General features: G+C 38.0%; 2 pseudogenes; one reads left to right on the plus strand and one right to left on the minus strand.

Moving 5' to 3' along the window:
- Positions 1 to 967: 967 nt before the first annotated feature.
- LOC114628264 lies at positions 968 to 2,542 on the minus strand (annotated as a pseudogene).
- Positions 2,543 to 12,675: 10,133 nt separating this feature from the next.
- LOC114628365 overlaps positions 12,676 to 19,499 on the plus strand; it is a 9,521-nt pseudogene continuing 2,697 nt past the window's right edge.

Consider the following 19,499-nt stretch of genomic DNA (forward strand, 5'->3'; position numbering starts at 1 on the left):
ATATACTTTTTACAAGATTACTTTAGGCAGGGTTTTTCTTAAAAAGAAGAAAACCAAACCAAACAAGAAAACAAGTAAAACCAAACCTCCCTCAGTAATTCACACCGGTCATATGCTTTCCTTATAAAATATTTTCACTTTATAAATTGTGTACTGTTGAATTTTAACCAGTAATCTGGTTTAAAGTTGTGCAAATAAACAAAAAAATATGAAAATAGTGTGTCATCAGTCTTTCTTTAAAGTAGGTCTTAACAATAGCGCTTTTGCCCTGACTCAGGAAGGCTCGCCATGCCTACTCGCTGGTACCCAGCAGTGTACAGTACAGCTCCTCCTGCTCCTTCATTTCCTTCTGCTGATAAACAACAAAGCTTCTATAAATTATGATAAATCAAAATATTTATTATTATAAACTGATCTATAGAACCATGTCACACTGTCAGTATATGAAACATATACTTAAGCCCACGTTTCCCATTCACACTCCAGCGGGCTCCTGAAGACTCGGCCTTCCCACACTCGCAACATCCATTTTGAAGCCTGAGATATAATGATCAACTAAATTCACTGGATCGGTGATTCACAGATGGGCTTCCCACCGTCATGCACGGAGAGACCATGCCTCTTCATGTTCTCTATCACAGGAGTTGTCTGAATGTGCGGAGCAGAATTCATGCATGTATAAACAATGGTGAGCATACTCCTCCATGGGACAGTATGTTCAGATAGTTTCAGGTTAAAAATCTTTGCTGATTAACATGAAATATACGCAACACTACTGCATCTGGATATTAAAAGAACAATAAATAAATGCTGGTCAGCACAGTGCTGGTTACGAAGCAGTACAGTATATTAAAAGCCGTATCTGGAGATGTGCAGTTCTCCTGTTCTCCTGGTGTTGGAAGCTGAGGTTAAGGAAAAGGACTCCTCAGACCAAGGCCGTGTGCACCTGGGTACCAGGACTCCTGTGTCAGTCTCTGTTAGTGTTGTTGGCTGCAAAGGCATGTAAGTTTTCCATCTGGCTCAGACCACTCTGGATATGTGCAACATGGATTTCTACATTATTCTGAAAACAACTGATATTAGAAGCATCTATCGTATTCTTTATGTCATTTAATGAATCTGTGAGAGATTTGAATTCAAAGGAATTCAGGTCTCCTCCCTCTGCCAGACACTTAATTTGTAATAAAATCACAGTGAGCCTAGAGATTAAGTCTGTCAGATTTTCGTTTTCCACAAAGGGCTGTCCTGAGGCGGAGTTGGCTTGCCGGACGATTTCCTGGGCTTCTTCCTCACATCTCCGCCTCATGTCTGTTGGCTGATCAGCAGGCTGGAGGTCCTGGTCTGGTGCAAGCTCATAGCAATACTGCTGGACTTTATGCAGAACTTTGTTTAGGTCCTTGTTCAACTGCTCTAGCTCCAGAACAATTGTTGCATATCTCCGTTGAAATTCAATACCAATGGGCATGGAATATGATTTCAGCTTTTCTGCTTCTGTGTTCATTTCCCTTAATTTCTTGATATGTTCTTTTTTAATCATGAGAAATTTTTGATAACTTAGTCACCTGGATAAGGAATTCTACTGGAAAGCCTCCTAACGTCTCCGTGTCAGAGCCAGAAATTTTACTTCTCCAAGGTGACTGTCCTAGTAAAGGATCACCATCTGTAATTGGTGACTGGAGAGGAGGGGTATAACGTAACCGTGGTGGGGTCATAAAAAACCAAGAAGGCCGCTGTTTTTGTCCAAAGGCAGCGATTGGCATTGTCTCATGAGGCTCATTACTAAGAACTTCATAGTCAGGAATGGTGTGAGTCCCAAGCCCTGTCCTATCGAAAGTTACTCTGTAAGTAGAGTATGCACAGCATCGATCTGACCAGTAATCAGATCATCGTGAATGCCACGTAATCGTGCTGTAACTTTGGTTCCAATAACCAGGTGTAGAGGAATTTCATCGGGAGATCTTTGAACTGTGAAACATCTGCAACTTTCCTTTGTTGTAACAGCCTGATTTTCTGCCGCTTCTGTTTTAAGGCTGATTTCTCTTCCTCAAAAAATGCAGAAGAACATCTCCGAGGTTTTCCCATCAGTCTCCTGATTTTTCTCCATTCTACTCTTGTTAATTTTCTTGTTTTCAAATTAGGAAAGGATTCCTTTAGGCATACACAGAAGTCATTATCTCCTTCAAAAAGTGGCTTGTCTATATTTGAATAGAACCACTCATATATGCACCATTTATGTGCTTTGGGAAGCTTGAGTAGGTTCCGTAATCGAAAACCAATCTTCTGGGATGCTTTCTTATCTGGTGTTGACATTGTTGCTGTAAATTTCTGTGGGATCATTGCAACTCTCTGGTTTCTTTTAGGTGACTTTGTATTTATTTGTCTGTCATCTTCATCAGAAAAGAGTCGAGTTCTTTTTGAATTTCTGAAAGGCTTTTAAACTGACAAGGGCTTTTGCTGAAGAGCTCTGGTCAGGTAACTGGTCGAGCTCCGCCATCTTGAACGAGCCGCGCCGCTTTTTCAAAGGCTGCCTGCCCCGGTGCATTGTGGAAAATAAATGTTAATAAAACAAATGTGTCTAATAAAAGGCAAAACTTTAAAACTAAGCAACATCAGGAAGAAAAGATAATCAAGAACTAGGGTCAGTGTTTATTGTTACGGTGGGTCCAGGACAGAGCAACAGGGCAGTGGTGACTTTATGCAGAGGAGTCAACTCCCCTCCCGGATGAGTTCTTTATTTCTCCTTTTGTTTGTTTCTCTTCAATATCTCAACTTTTCTTTCTTTCTTTTCTTTTCTTTTCTTTTTTCTTTTTTCTTTTTTTTTTTGCTGAATGTCTAATATGGATTGCCATCTTTCTGATCTGTGTCCTGAATTTATCTCTTTCATTCTGTTTTCTGAAATTGAATTTTTTTCTTTTATTCAGCATTTCAAACATTTTGTTATTTTCATGTATAGTATAATAGTATGAATGCAGGGAGACTCCAAGGGTGGATTCATAAAAAATCTTGTCATTTAAATCAAATCTACATGGGATAAAGCAATACAATAAAAAAAAATCAGACCTATTGAAGCCCAGAAATTCACTGAAATCATGTGAATCTGCAATCTACAATGATGGAGTAAGTATCATAAAACAGGGTACGGTGAAAGTTGAAGAAAAGTGAGCTCTCTAAGAAATCTTGACGAAGTTTCTGGAGGAAGCACTGAGATGGCCTCATGCAAAGGCTGCCCTGGAGCTGTGATAAAAGCAGATCCTGAACACAGGGACAGATGCTCAAGACTGCTGGGGACATCTGTCAGTGGAATGTCCAGCATTCTGTCCCCAGGTACACGTCTTTCCATCTCAGATAAGGAGAGAAGGTCCTTGGGTTCACACTTCCCAGTTCTATGATCTTCCAAAGAGAGACCAGCACTTGTGCTTCTGAGGGAAACTGACATATGCAAGTGAATCAATGAACTATCAGGAGGTTCACTCCCCACAATGGCTGAGGAGCAGAAAACCTTGGGATGAGTTCTTCTACCCAGTGATGTTTGGTTGGCAATATTTATTTCTTCAGGGCTTGCAGAGTTTTCTTTCACTATAAAAGATCAGCAGAACTTCATATTCCAAAGTTACTACCATGTCAGAGAGCAATAAGCCCTCTGAGGATTCTCAGTGCCTAATATACAATTTTATCTCCATCTTCCACAGTTACTTCATTTGACTCACAAGTTATCCTAGGCTCAGTTATGTACTTTTTACTCTACTGCTTCTATACATGTTTGACATTTCTTTACAGACATATTTTCAGATTTTGACCTTGCTAGATCTTGGGAAAGAGATCTAAACAATGCCCCTTCTGATTCGACACAGGAGTGTTCTATGCAAAACATGTTTTCCCATGTCTACATCTTAAAATGTTTTCTCTGCATTTCTGTTCTGTAGACTCAGAGGTTGGGGTTTCACATTAAGGTCTATGATCTAAATGTAGTCATCTTAAACTACCTTTCACACAGGATAAGAAATAGAGTCCAAGACTTGTTCTTTATATGTTGATTTCTAATGTTCTCAACAGTATTTGTTGAAGAGACTGTCTTTCCCCCAAAGCATTTTTGTTCATTTCTGTAGAGAATCAGATGGATGTGTGGGTGTGTATGCTGATCCTCTACTTCACCTAATTCATCTACATCTTTTTCTTTTTGTGCCATTTGTGGTGTTTCTGTTACATGTTGTTATGTTATAGTTGGAAGATGTGTATTATGACACCCTCAGAATTATTCTTTTTAATCTATATTATTTGGGACACTTGGGATCTTTCATAAGTTTGTGTAAATTTTAGGAATGTTTTTCTATTTCCATGTTCCTCTTTGTTATTCTGCAGCTTTGAGGTGTGTTACTAAGTTACGACTATGAGATCTCTCCAAGTCTTTTATGTAAGCACTTAGTGCTATTAGCTGGGCCTCTTAGAATCATCTTTGTTGGATTTCATAGGTTTGGGTATGTTGTGGCTTTATTGCTAATCAACGTTAAAAATAATTCTTTTTCATTCCTGATTAGTGTCTTGACCCATTTTTTTTTTTTTAGTAAGTCGTGGATTGTCCTGTTTCCATTAGTTTGTATATGTTCTGTTGTATCTGTTGTTAATATATAGCTTTCATCCACGTTGCAGGATAGAAGGCGGTGTTATTTCAGTTTTCTTATGTTTGTTGAGACTTACTTAGCATTCTATTATGTGTTTAATATAGGAGAAAGTTCTATGCACTGCTAATAGGAAAGCATATTTTTCGTGGGTTTTTTTTCCTGGAATGTTCTATAGATACTTGACAATTCCATTATATTCATGAGGTTACTTAACTCCAGTGCTTTTTCTTTAGTTTTTGTCTAGAAGACTGAGAGAGGGCTATTGAAAGCTTCCAAGGTCATCTCGTGTTGATTAATATGTAATTTTCAGTGTAGTGGTGTTTCTTCTACAAACTTAGCCTTTATTTAGTGCATAAATGTTTCGAATTGTAATATCCTCTTGGCCCATTTTTTCTTTAATAAGTATGTAAGGCTCATTGTTACTTCTGATTAGTTTCGGTTTGAAGTCTGTTTTGTCAAATATTAAAATATCTATGCCTGCTTGTTCCTTGTGTCTATTTGCTTGTAATACCTTCATTCTTTAACCCTAAGGTAACATTTAACAGATGGCAAGGTCTGTTTCTTGAGGCTATACAAAGATAGATACTATTTTCTAATCCAATATGTCTGTGTTTCTTTATTAATACTATTGATATCAATAGTTATTATTATAAACTATGCATTAATTTCCCCTATTTTATTGCTTTGTAGTGTTTTATTGGACATCTTTTTTTTTGGTTTTTTTTGTTTGTTTGTTTGTTTGTTTTTTGTTTTTCGAGACAGGGTTTCTCTGTGTAGTCCTGGCTGTCCTGGGACTCACTCTGTAGACCAGGCTGGCCTTGAACTCAGAAATCCGCCTGCCTCTGCCTCCCAAGTGCTGGGATTAAAGGTGTGCGCCACCACCGCCCAGCAATTGGACATCTTTTGATTAGATACTCTTGATTTCTGTATTGTGCTTAACCATCTCTTCAGACTTAAATATTTCATCTGGAGTTTGAAGAGTCTAATGGTCAGAAAAGGGAAATTTTGTGGTGGAAAAGTCTATCTGCAAATTGGTCTTCGCTATCTTCGGGCATCTAAATTGCTCATGATGGTCTTACCTCTTTGTGACTTTTGAGTCAAGAATTTCCCTGACTGCGGGCAGATGTACCTATCTCTGTGTTGACTTTCTTGCCTGGCAGATATTGTTCTGAGTCAGGAGTTTCTCTGGTTCCCTGAAGCTCTTTGTTTTATGTCATAAACAGTATCATTAATTTTTTTTGTTTCTTCTCCTTTCCATGTTAGAGTCAAAATAAATTTGCCATAAAGAAATCTATTCATTTTGCTTCACATGTTACAAATCATATACCTTTGAAAGGACAATCTTAACTTGTCTTCTACAGTTTAATTTTTTTTAAAAATCAAACTGATTTTGTTTGTTCAGCAATGCTGAAACAAATGTAGCATGTATTCATATATCTAAATCTGATTATAAGCCCAATCACCACCCTTCAAAGTTGACAACTGTCTAACCATTATGAATAATCTCATGTACTTTCTGAACTCAAGAGCCTTGTTACCTGTGTCTTTATATTCTTGTTGCACAGGACTGATACAACCTTGAAAAGATGCTGTAGCAGATGTGGGATCTAATTTACTTAACATAGCACTTACTATGAAATGCTCATATTATGAAAAAATTACTGTTAGTCTTTTGGTTGTAAGACTCAATACTAATGTCAGAGATGAAGAGAGAAACCAATTTGGAGAGTCCTTTGACTGATTCTGTTCATCTGAATGGCTGGGAGACAAACTCATCTGAATGACATTCAATAGGGTCTTCAGTGTCTCCTTGTATGCAGTGCTGCAGTAAATCCTTCAGCTTATAACGTTCTAGTAAATAACATGTATGATCCATAAGTAATAGTAAATTAATGTCAATTTTATCTTGGTACATCTCTATTGACATGGTAATGATTGGGTTATTTTTCATATTTATTTTTTCTCTTCTATGAGAAATCAATTCTAGATCTTAGATTAAGGAAAGTGTCTGCCCTTCTTTGAACAATTTTGTACCTAGACTGTAAAAATTACACACTTACATTGACTCAATAGACTGCTGGAGAGAGATACTAACTTTATAGTTAACAAGATTGAGTAAGCTTTTCACCTCTGGAATAACAGGACAAAAATTATTGAAAGACTGGAGACATAGTTCAGTGGTTAAGAGCATCGGCTGCTCTTCCATAGGACGCAGATTTGATTCCCAGCACTCACATGACAACTCAATTCTACACTCTGTCCCTCCTGTTCCAAAGGTTTCAACATCCTTATACAAACACATACCCAGGTAAAACACCAATATACATAAAAATAAATAAAATATTACTTTCTTAAATCAGTCATAGTGTTCTGGAACAAGTAATCAGGAGAGACACACATATTCCTGACATCTAAGGATTATCACTCAGTTGGTTAAAGATACAGTTCAAGATTCATGAGAGTTAATATTTTATAATGAGACATTCTGGATTCTGAATGCTGAATTGCTCTATTTCTATGTACATTAGATGGGTTCAAGCTTATAGTTCTGAACTACAAACTAGTGACAGATGTTTACTATGCAGCTGTATTGTTAGGACTCATCTGACTGAGGTATATTGCACTTAAGTGAACATAAAATATTAAAAAGGACTTCCTAACACAATTGTCAGCATTATTTTATTAAGTGTCTGTTCTCCTGTTTTTGCCAAAGTTCTTTGTCATTGTAGACTGTATAATATTTTTCATATTTTAGGTCTAGGAAAGAACATATCGAAGTAAATAAATTTATAATAAGAAACATGAGAATACCCCATCTAGAAAAGGCTGAATGATACCAGAAACAAGACAACTTTACATAAGATTCCTAAAGTACATGAAGATAAAATGTACAAATGTGTAAAGACAATGCAAGGAATGAGTGTCTCCACACAACCACCTATGTGTTGGTGAGTTCAAGTTATTTCTGATAATGCCCTATCTCCATGAAAACAGGTATTCAGAACAGAGCACTCATCCTACACCAAAACAAGGGGCTCAGCTGAAAGTCAAGGAGCAGATGCCAGTTTACAACCATGCCACATCAAAACAAACATGTCTATCTTATTCCATTTTGAATCCTATAACTCTAGCATTGTTCACCTCTTGGTTAAAATTAACACTATGCCATTCCATATGAATAGCTTTTGAATCTAGCATTATTTAGAAACTATACATACACATATACATATATATGTATATATGTATATATATATTCAATTTTGCAAATAGTGTATTATACTAATGCTTATGTCATTGAACACTTAGATATACAGATTTGTTCCTATTGTAGTCTTCAATGAGATCAAGTGGACCTGGTGGAGTATGCTTTAGAAAGGGAAATATAGGGAAAACAAAACAACATCAACAACAAAAAATCAAATGTAGCAACAATGCTACAGCTAGCTGAAGGATTATCTTGCTATCTCCTATTGCAACAATTATAATGAAAGGTATATCTCTCTTCTTCATCAGGGCAACAGAACACAGAATAGGATGTCTGCTGCCATTGTTGGATATAATCTCTAGAACAGCTCAAAGCTGCAAACCAGGATTGCCATTTAAGAACATTGTATTCTTAAGTTAGCCACACATGCAGCATAGCTGATATAAGTATCTTTTAAAGGTATTAATATGATGAATAAAAGACACATTTTCCCCAATATCTTTCTCTATGTTTAGCTGAGAACAACTCAACCAGATATTTGTCTCTTTAAAAACCAGCATGTGGGCTAAGAACAACAAAAGCATCAGTAAGAAGTTCTCACATAACCTTCCGAGTCCTCTGGGACATGCCCTGAGTAGCCTGATGTCTTCCCTAATATCTATCTACAAATCCAGCCCTACAGAAAATACTAGGAGGAAAACTCCAACCCAAGAAGGATATCTACACCCAATGTCTACACAGGAAATAAGTAATTCTATACCAGCAAAAAGAAAACTAGGCAGCACACCCAAACATCCACACACTAACACTACAAACATCAAAATAACAGGAATTAATAATCACTGGTAGGGGCTGGAGAGATGGCTCAGTAGTTAAGAGCACCGATTGCTTTTCCAGAGGTCCTGAGTTTAATTCCCAGCAACCACATGGTGGCTCACAACCATCTGTAATGGAATCTGATGCCCTCTTCTGGTGCATCTGAAAAAACTAATAGTGTATACTCATATACATAAAATAAATAAACAAATCTTTTTTAAAAAAAAAAAAAACACTGGTCAGTGATATCTCTCAACATCAGTTAGTTCAGTCCACCATTTAAAAGACACAGGCTAACAGAATGGATATGAAACAGAATCTGTTATTTTGCTGCATACAAGAAACATACCCCAGTAATAAATATAGATATTACTTTAGAATAAAGAACTGGAAAAAATATTTCACAGCAAACAGGTGCAAGAAGCAAGCTAGAATAGCCATACTAATATCTAATAAACTATAGATTTTTGATGAAAATTAATCAAAAAGGAACAGAGAAGGATACTTCATACTCATCAAAGGAAAAAAACTACCAAGATGACATTTCAATTCTGAAAATTTATGCCACAAATACCAGGGCATCCATATTTGTAAAAAAAAAAACATAGCTAAAGTGTATACTGAACATCAAATCCCACACATTAATAGTGAAAGCCTTCAACATCCCACTCTCACCAATTGACAGGTCATACAGACAAAAACTAAATGGAGAAATAATGAAACTAAATGACAATATGAATCAAACTGACCTAATAAATATCTACAGGACATTTCACCAAAATCAAAAGAATATATCTTCTTCTCAGCACTTCTGAAAAATTGATCATATAGTCAGTCACAAAGCAAGCCTCAATAGATACAAGAAAATTGAAATGATGTCTTATATCCTATTAGACTACCATGGATTAAAGCTGAACTTCAACAACAACAGCAATATGAGGAAGCCTATACTATCACAGAAACTGAATAATTCTTTACTTAATGATCTCAGGTTCAAGGAAGAAGTAAAGAAACAAATGGAAGACTATTTCTATAATTCAATGAAAATGGAGGCAGAGCAAATTCTAAATTATGGGACACAAAACAGTGCTAAGAAGAAAGCTTATAGCACTAATTGCCTCCACAAAGAAATAAGAGAGTTCTCATACCAGCAATTTAAAAGTATACCTGAAAGCTCTAGAAGAAGAGGATGAGGATGAAGAGGAGGAAGAGGAGAAGAAAACAAACACATCCAAGAGGAAGAGATGGCAGGAAACAATCAAACTCAGGGTTAGATTTAATCAATTAGCAACAAACAAACAAATCAAGGAAAACATGAGGTGATTCTTTGAGAAAATAAAAAATAGTAGACAAACTAACTAAAAGCAGAGAGACAGTATCCAAACAAACAAAATCAGAAATGAAAGGGAGACATAACAAAGAAGAAATTCAAAGAATCATTATGTCTTATTATAAAAACCTGTACTCCACAAAATTGGAAATTATTGATGAAATGTATGATTTTCTAGACAGATATCACTTGCCAAAATCAAGTGATAAATCAAGATCAGGTAAACTATAGGCAGTCCTATAATTTCTAGAGAAATAGAAGCAGCCACAGTCATCAAAAGTTTCCCAACCAAAAAAGCCCAATGGCAGCTGGTTTTAGTGCAGAATCCTACAAGACTTTCAAAGAAGAGCTAATACTAATTCTCCTCAAACTATTTCACAAAGAACAAACAGAAAAAAAAAAAAACCTGCCAAACTCATCCTATGAGGCTATGGTCACCCTAATAGCTAAACCAAACAAAGACTCTACAAAGAAAGAGAATTCCAGACCAATTTCTCTTATGAAAAGTGATGCAAAAATACTCAATAAAAATACTTGCAAATTGAACACATAAAAAACATGATTCACTATTAACAAGTAGGCTTCATCCCAGAGATGCGGGATAGTTTAACATATGAAAATTCGTCAACATAATCCACCATATAAACAATAAAAAGAAAACACATATAAAAAGAAAAAATATCACATGATCATCTCATTAGATGCTGAAAACTTTTGACAAAATCCAACACCCCTTCATGTTAAAAGTATTAGAGATATCAGGTATACAAGGCACATACCTAAACATAATCAAAGCAATATACAGCAAGCCAGTAACCAACATCAAGCTAAACGGAGAGAAACTTAAAGCATTTCCACTAAAATAAGGGACAAGAGCTTTGTTTTGTTTATTTGTTTGTTTGTTTTAATATATTAAGAAAATTATTGCTCTTTAAAGGTCTGTAAATAATTGTGTCAAAAAGAATTTTGGTGGGAATTGCCATATAGACTCAAATGTTATCATAAATATTTATTTTCAAATATCTAAATTTTCTAGCTATATATTTAACTTACACTATGAAATCAAATCTAGTTGTACAAATGTTGATATATCTCCTCTGTGCTCTCTCAGCATGGCTGCCTTAATACCAATGGCCCCAATCAGTATTTCTCTAAGCATTATGTATTTCATTCTACCTTGCAATCCAATTCTGTAAATCTCACATTTGTGTAATCTGTCTGTCTGTGCCATGTGGTATATACAAACATCTGTAAGGTTCTGTTGTTTCAACATACTGAATCCCTCTTTAACTGAACATCATTTTGATTTCTACAGCACCTATTATTTTGCCCAGTGTTCCATTATGTCTTTCAATTCACTATGTGTAAAATTGTATGTTTCTTCCCTCTTATTGTATATTAATGCATAGGTCCTAGTGTTTCAACAGCTACACATTAAAAACCAAATCTGATTCTATGGTCGTATAATGAACCACATACATTAAGATTTTAAAATTATCTTCAGTGAGACAAACTTTCTACTTGTACTGTTATGTTGAAAGTGGATGTGGTCAACACTCAAAGTCCTGGGCCCTGGTCCAGGAGAAAGGCTAATATCAGCTCTGAGAACTGAGGCCAATAGCTATACATGTGTGCATATTTCCTAACTTGGATTTCATACTTTCTGTAAAGTTTAGAACCATTATGGTGTGATCTAGAGACAGATTGAAGTAACATTCTCCCCTATTTTAGTCCATTCCATATATATTCATATATGAATGTTATTTTCTTTTAATTCCAGTGAGGATATTGACCCAGAGACAAGCCATGTAGCTAGACACAATGGTAGCAATTTTACTAGTTAGAAATACTCAGTGGTTTTCTGTAGTTCTTCAACATCCAATCAAATATAAGCCATTTAGATGAGACCAGTTATAGCCAAATCAGCCACAGACATCCATGAAAGAATTTTTTGTTATTATCAACACACACAAATTGTATATAACAATAAGTGTACTGTGGCATTTTCACACATTTATATCTTGTATTCTCCCCATTGCTACCCTCAGTACCCTACCTTGTCCCTCCTCATTCCAGTGCTTTGCATCTTAGCCATGTAGTAAGGAAGAGAAAAACACAAAAAGAAAATAAAGAGGTAGAGAAATATAGATGATTCTATCCTTAGATGATAACCTATACTTAAGAGATCATAAACATATGTGAGGCACCCTGATCTACTTTAGAAGAGCAAGAAATTGCAATCTAGAAATATTCACATTCACACACACACACACACACACACACACACACACATACACACACACAAACACTCTTACACACACACTCACAGTAGGAGAGAGAGAGAGAGAGAGAGAGAGAGAGAGAGAGAGAGAGAGAGAGATCATTGGAGCTGCCTGGAAATTGGTTCTAGGAGCAAATGGGCTGCCCACTCAAGGTCAGGCTGATATCGATGCGGCCTTTCCTTTGACTTACCTGACTGAATTTTTTTTCACTGCTAAAGGTAAGGAAAGTTTCCAGGTCTACTGCCAGATTCTGATGGGGAGCCTTTGAGAGGCTGCCAGATGGCCCTCAAATATATCTAAGGTGAGCCAGGTGGCACAGGGAAAGAATGAGAACCCCAGGAAATATCTAGAAAGATTTTTAAAGCCTATAGGATCTACACTACTTTTAACTCAGAAGCTAGAGAGCACCAGTCAGCTGTGAACATGGCTTTGATTAACCAAGCTATCCCTGATATCTGTTGGAAGAAGCTTCAGCCACTGAATGGCTTTGTGGCCTGCCTCTGGCACCCAAAAGTGAGCCTCTATTATACCTTTAAATTGCAAGACTTGGAAAGAGGTTTCAAGTGACAACTGACTTGAGCAAGGTTGTATAAAGGATTCAAGAACTCTCCACCATCTTTGAGGAGGCACTGCATGAGGACTAGGGTGAATATCAGCTGCCTCACTCCCCAAATAACTGTGCTCCATTATGTATTGCCAGCCCCTGTCAGGAGGCCACAATACATCTGGTATAGGAACTGAGTCAACTCGGCTATCGAGTGTCTGCTAAGAAGGCCCAGCTTTGTCAATTTGAGGTCACCTATCTGGGGTACATATTCAAGGGAGCCAGCCAACTCATGCTGTTGGATGCCCTGGAAGCATATACCATTCTTAGCAACCCAGTTCCATCAACCTGAAGGTAAGTACAGGAATTTCTGGGATCTTCTGGGTCTTACAGATGTTGGGTGCCAGGGTTCAGTGAAAAAGCCAAACCGGTAAGAAGCTGGACCCAGTGGCCCAAGGATAGCCAGTCTGCTTCTGAATCATAGCCACTACTGCCCTGCTAGTCAAAAAAATAACCATGGGACAGGAATTTGTTATCACACTCCCTCCCATAATGCTCTTGAGGGAATTCTCAAGAATTCACCCAGCCAGTGGCTGTCCAACACCAGACTGGAGCACTTTCAGGCTCTATTTTTGAATTACCCTCAAATAGGATATATCCCATCATCAGCTCTAAACCCTGTCACCCCGATACCTGACCTATCCTCAGACATGCAGCATGATTGTTTTATAGTTTTGGGGTACATCCTGAACATTATGCTGAATTTGACTGCCATACCCTGGCCAGATGCAAAACATATCTACTTCATGGATGAGAGCAGCTTCATCCAGAATGGAATCAGGTATGCAGGGCAGCAGTGATGGACTTGGACTCTGTTATTTGGGCAACTTCCTTGTAGGCAGGAACTTCAGCCCCTGAAACTGGCAGTGACTGGGCATCTCTCCTACCTTATGAACTTATATATGGCTAGGAACACTCCCCCCCCCCCCCATACTTGAGATCTCTCCACAACCCTCGGTCATAATTTTGAGATCCTATATGGGAAGCCACCTCCCATGCTGCCTAACCTCCATTCTGATATCTTAGATGAATATGACCAACATAAGTTTTTAAAATCTTTGGAAGACCTCCATTAGGTCCAGAAGCAACTCTGGCCTGTCATCTTCCAGGTTTATGACACTGCTCCTCCCCTTAACCCCAGTGCTCTGAGCCAGGTGAGAAAGTCTGGATTAAGAGACATAACCACAAGACTTTGGAACTTCACTGTAAAGGACTTCACACCATGATCTTGACCATGCCTACAGCTGCTAAGGCTGCTTTAAATTGAGCCTTCTGAGCTCACTTGGCTGTCTCTCTATCTTGGTAATGGGAAACCCTAGCATGTTGGACTTCTGCAGACTAAAACACTTTTTACATCTGCATATTATTTGAGTCCCAGGGGGTATCATTCTTTGGTGAATCATGGACCCTTATAGTATAATGTTTGATCTGAAAAATACATGCTAGTAATTATAGTTTAATAAAAGAATCCATGTTTCCTAATGATTAACTATAAAAAGAAATCAGGACTACTTGTCAAATTACAGCCATTGATATTAGATTATCTTGTGAATTCATTATTTTAACATAAACTTCATAGTTATTTTAATTTTTAGAATAAGATACTGGCAAATTTCCCAAATAAGTCCAGTCAAGGAAAACACAACTCAATAATTATGGATATAAACTGCACGCCTAGATTGGGCAGGTTCACCATTACACTACTCTATTCCCTAGCTATGAGATCCCTTATAACTTGTGGTTTTTCCAGGCCATGTGCTTCTCCTCCATTGTCCTTCCACCTCTTACTCCTCTGTCAACTTCCTCCTCCTTCTGCTTCCTCTTCCATTGACTTCCTCTTCCTTTCTCCTCCACTAAGCCTTTTTCTCCACCTCCCCTTCTACTGCCCAATCACTGGCTCTAGCCTTTATCCTACAAATTTAATTGGACAGAAGGTTCACAAAAAGTCACCTATGTACAGACTCACTCCTCCTCTGCAGCCCCTCCCAGGAAAGTGGAACTAGTATCAAAATACAAGGCTGGGGCTATGCACAACAGTTTCCAGCAGTTTGTGGTACACTATACCTGCCTCATCATGTGGACCAGGCAGGGAAAGGATATAGGGGCCTGGTGGCATTTCAATCTGAGTGTACAGAGATCATTAAGGCATGGCAGGTTTACTGGCTGGTTTTGTGTGTCAACTTGACACAAGCTGAAGATATCACAGAGAAAGGAGCCTCCTTTGAGAAAATGCCTCCATGAAATCCAGCTTAGCTGTAAAGCATTTTCTCAATTAGTGATTAAGGGTGGGAGGGCCCATTGTGGGTGGTGCCATATCTGGGCTGGTAGTCTTGGGTTCTATAAGAAAGCAAGTTGTGCAAGCTATGGGAAGCAAGCCAGTAAGTAACATCCCATGGATGACCTCTTCATCAGCTCCTGCTTCCTGACCTGCTTAAGTTCCAGTCCTGACTTCCTTTGATGATGAATAGCAGTGTGGAAGTGTAAGCTGAATAAAACCTTTCCTCCCTGACTTGCTTCTTGGTCATGATGTTTTGTGCAGGTATAGAAACCCTGACTAAGACAAGAGGCAATATTTTTACAATTTGTGGACCTTAGTTTAGACAACAGACAACTCCTTTCTTAACATTCTTTTGTAATTTACTGGTTAATACACAAAAAAGAAACATCTGGGAGAAACAAGAATTGGTTCAATGAACTCAAGTTTAATCCGGCCAACAGGATAGAGACATTGTTCTTGAGATGGCTGAATTTAGACAACTGTCTCCTTACAGTGAGAAACTCAAACAACTTGAGTTATATAAGACATGCAGAAATTATCAGAGTTGGGTTTGTGGCCTGAATGGGTGATTGTAAAGAAAGGCTTATGCATGCTGAACTTTATCCTTTTCTCTCTCTGTGTGTGTGTGTGTGTGTGTTTGTGTTGTGTGTGTGTTTGTGTGCGTAGACCAGACATCAACCTCAGGTATTTAAAGCTCACTGCTTCTCCTAAGCTGTTTGGCTACAGACTTCCAGAGATCTACCTCCCTCTGCTGGAAATAAAAGAATGATACCATACCCCAAATTTTTCTGGGAGTTCTGGGAGTATAACTCAGGTTCTTGTAGCTGCCTGCAGCCATGGATCAACTGGGTTCACCTGAAAGGGGGGGCTGGGAATGAAAGGGGGACTTAAGGCGAGAAGAGATGAAGCCAAGACAAAGTATTCTGATGAAGGCTCAGTGCTTTAATGTTCAGCTCTCAATTTAAAGGGGGAGGCCCACCCCCACCATCGAACCCCTTCTTGCTTCAGCCCAGAGTAGGTGAAGGGAACCCATCCTAGTCACACTCAGAGGCGTCTCAAGGCAAGCTCAGCAGGTAGTCTATTCTTCTAAGTTCCTGTAGCAGGCTGTACATGCAGCCAAGGTGGGTAACACCACCTGGGTCCTATTATTTTTGGTCTATTGTGGTAAACAAGGTCTTTCAGGCCTGCTCAAGGCTGGGGGAAGGGCACAGGTTCTCATGCTTCTACTTCAAGTATTTTACCAAGTGATGCATCTTCTTGGCATACTGAACTTTATACTTTTAAAGTTTGTGGTACTTCTCAAGCGTTCAGTGTGTTTGTAACCCACTCCCACATTGTTTACTATAAAATCCTTGACTCCATTAGAGTCACACAGACTAAATTTATTGTTACATGCTGGAAGAGTGAAGCACGTAAAAGCTTATTAAAATATGAAAATAGCATCTCTGGTTTACACATATATATGTAGACATTAGACTTGTAGTTTTTTTCAGTCCAGATGTAGCCCTGTTAAGGGAAGCAAGCTCTATGTCGTTATTACAAATTCTAATATTGGTGGTTCCATGAACAGAGAAGTATACCTAAAACCTCACCAAATCATCAAAAATTAATAAAGAGATATAGAAATTAAATAAATAAATAAAATTAAATCATTGAGTTTCTTAAATGATAATCTACATCATTAACTAGATTGGTAGATTCATTTACCAAATGTGTTACCAAAACAAAGTTGACTCTTTCAGGTGACTCGGTTTTTAAATATCATAAAGAAAGAGATCAACTCAAGTGTCTCTGTGGCTGCCAGCTTTCTTCTGTGCTTAGCATAAGGATTTGAAAAGAAGAGCCTCATTTAACAACTTATTCATACACTGTTTTTGAGTATGCATTAGCAGCAATGTAAATCACTGAGATTCTGCAAACAAAAGAAGTTTCTCTGAGGCATACTCACTATCCATGGAGGAGGGAAGCAGATACACTAGCAACACAGCCCAGATTTCAGTGAAAGCCCAGAGATGGAACCTGAGCTGATATGTGAAAGATGAACAGTAGGTACACACAACTCACAGTGATCTGGCAAAGATTGACCGGGGTATATGTGCATAGTCCTATGGCAAGGGAAGCACCAATGTTACCTTTGAGGCAGAGGTTGGGTGTGACGGTAACTCATTAATAATTTTAGTTAAAAAAATAAGGTTAACATGTATTTTTTTGTTTTGTAACATGTGAAGCAAATGGAGTAGTTTTTTTTGTTTGTTTCAAAAGCATTGTATTTGTTTGTGTATATGTCAAAGAGGGGTTACAAGTATGTGTGTGAAATTAATCATGCACAAGTGTGTGTGTCAGCAGAAGCCAGAGACAGCATTGCTATCTGCTTCAATAGTTCCGGCCTTAATTTTTTCAGTTAAGGTCTCTTTCTGAACATAATGCTCATTGATTCTGCTAAGCTACCTGGCCAGTGATCCCTAAAGACCTACCTCTCTTTACACCAAACCCCTTCCCACTGATATTCGGGTTAAAACCCTTTACTTCCTTGAGTGCTGGGCATCAGAACGTGAATCCTCATATTTTAGAGCAAAACTTTTATAGATGCTGCTATATCACCAACTCCTATAGGAATATTTTGACTTGAATATAATATATAAGTAGAAACATTAAAGAGGATACAATTTATAAGGTGTTTACACATTAGTGTGGAATATTAGGGAGAACTTATTCATCGGATAGTGTATCTCTGACTAAGGAATTGTTAGATCCAACAAAACTTTAAGCATACAGTCAGCTAAATGCATCTTTAGTTAGAGTCCATAAGGCCAGTGCCTGAGCTAGGAAATGTTTCCCTGTTGTTTTGTTTGGAGCAGAATTCTCAGTAGAAACATACAAAGAGAACAGGTTGGTGGTAGGAAAAGTAAAACACTTTCAATAAGATTTGAGACATGGAGAAAATTGGGAACATACCAGAAATTGTATTAGACTTACTCCCTCCCTTGACAAGAAAGAACAGGACTTCTGTCCTGAACCTCCCATAAAATTATAAGTTCTGTGCCAAAAATAGATACAGGAAGTAGAGTATACCACATCATCTCCCCTGAAAAACAGGCCAACCAAAATTTTCTGAGAAGCTACAAGCTTTTTATGAGTTCAACATCATTTGAGTGATGGTTGTGAGTCACCATCCTCTGCACCTGTGCTGTTATGCCCACTCCCCCGTCACTATGCATTTCCCCAGAGAAGACTGCTCAAGGAGAAATTGAAGCTTGGGTGGTAGGCTCCGGAGTGTGCCTCTTTGTCCCTTTTTGTTCCTGTTTTTATTCCTGTTCCTGTCTGTGTTCCTGTTTTGTGGGAAGTATAAAAGGGAGCTATGCAGTTGAAAATATAGCATTTGTCCAATTTTCTGAGGAACCGCCACACTGATTTCCAAAGTAATTGCACCATCTTGCAGTCCCACCAACAATGGAGGAGTGTTCCTCTTTCTCCACACCCTCGCCAGCATCTACTATCACCTGAGTTTTTAATCTTAGCCATTCTGACTGGTGTGAGATGGAATCTCAGGGTTGTTTTGATTTGCATTTCCCTGATGACTAAGGACACTGAACATTTCTTTAGGTGCTCCTCGTCCATTCAAGTTTCTTCCGTTGAAAATTCTTTGTTAAGCTCTATACCCCATTTTTTAATAGGGTTATTTGGTTGTCTGGACTCTAATTTCTTGAGTTCTTTGTATATATTGGATATTAGCCCTCTATCAGATGTAGGATTGGTAAAGATCTTTTCCCAATTTGTTGGTTGTCATTTTGTCCTATTGACAGTGTCCTTTGCCTTACAGAAACTTTGCAATTTTATGAAGTCCCTTTTGTCAATTCTTGATCTTAGACATATGCCATTGGTGTTCTGTTCAGGAACATTTTCCCTGTGCCCAAGTATTCAAGGCTCTTCCCCACCTTCTCTTCTATTAGTTTCAGTGTATCTGGTTTTATGTGGAGGTCCTTTATCCACTTAGACTTGAGCTTTGTACAAGGAGATTAGAATCGATCAATTTTCATTCTTCTACATGTTGTCTTCCAGTTGAACCAGCACCATTTGTTGAAAATGCTGTCCTTTTTCCACTGGACAGTTTTAGCTCCTTTGTCAAAGATCAAGTGACCATAGGAGTGTGGGTTCATTTCTGGGTCTTCAATTCTATTCCATTGATCTTTCTGCCTGTCTCTGTACCAATACCAGGTAGTTTTTATCACTATTGCTCTGTAGTACAGCTTGAGGTCAGGGATGGTGATTCCTCCAGAAGTTCTTTTATAGTTGAGAATAGTTTTCGCTATCCTGGTTTTTTTTTGTTATTCCATATGAATTTGAGAATTTCCTTTTCTAACTCTG

The sequence above is a fragment of the Grammomys surdaster genome, unplaced genomic scaffold (genome assembly GCF_004785775.1).
Source record: "Grammomys surdaster isolate TR1022 unplaced genomic scaffold, NIH_TR_1.0 267, whole genome shotgun sequence".
NCBI classification, from domain to species: domain Eukaryota; kingdom Metazoa; phylum Chordata; class Mammalia; order Rodentia; family Muridae; genus Grammomys; species Grammomys surdaster.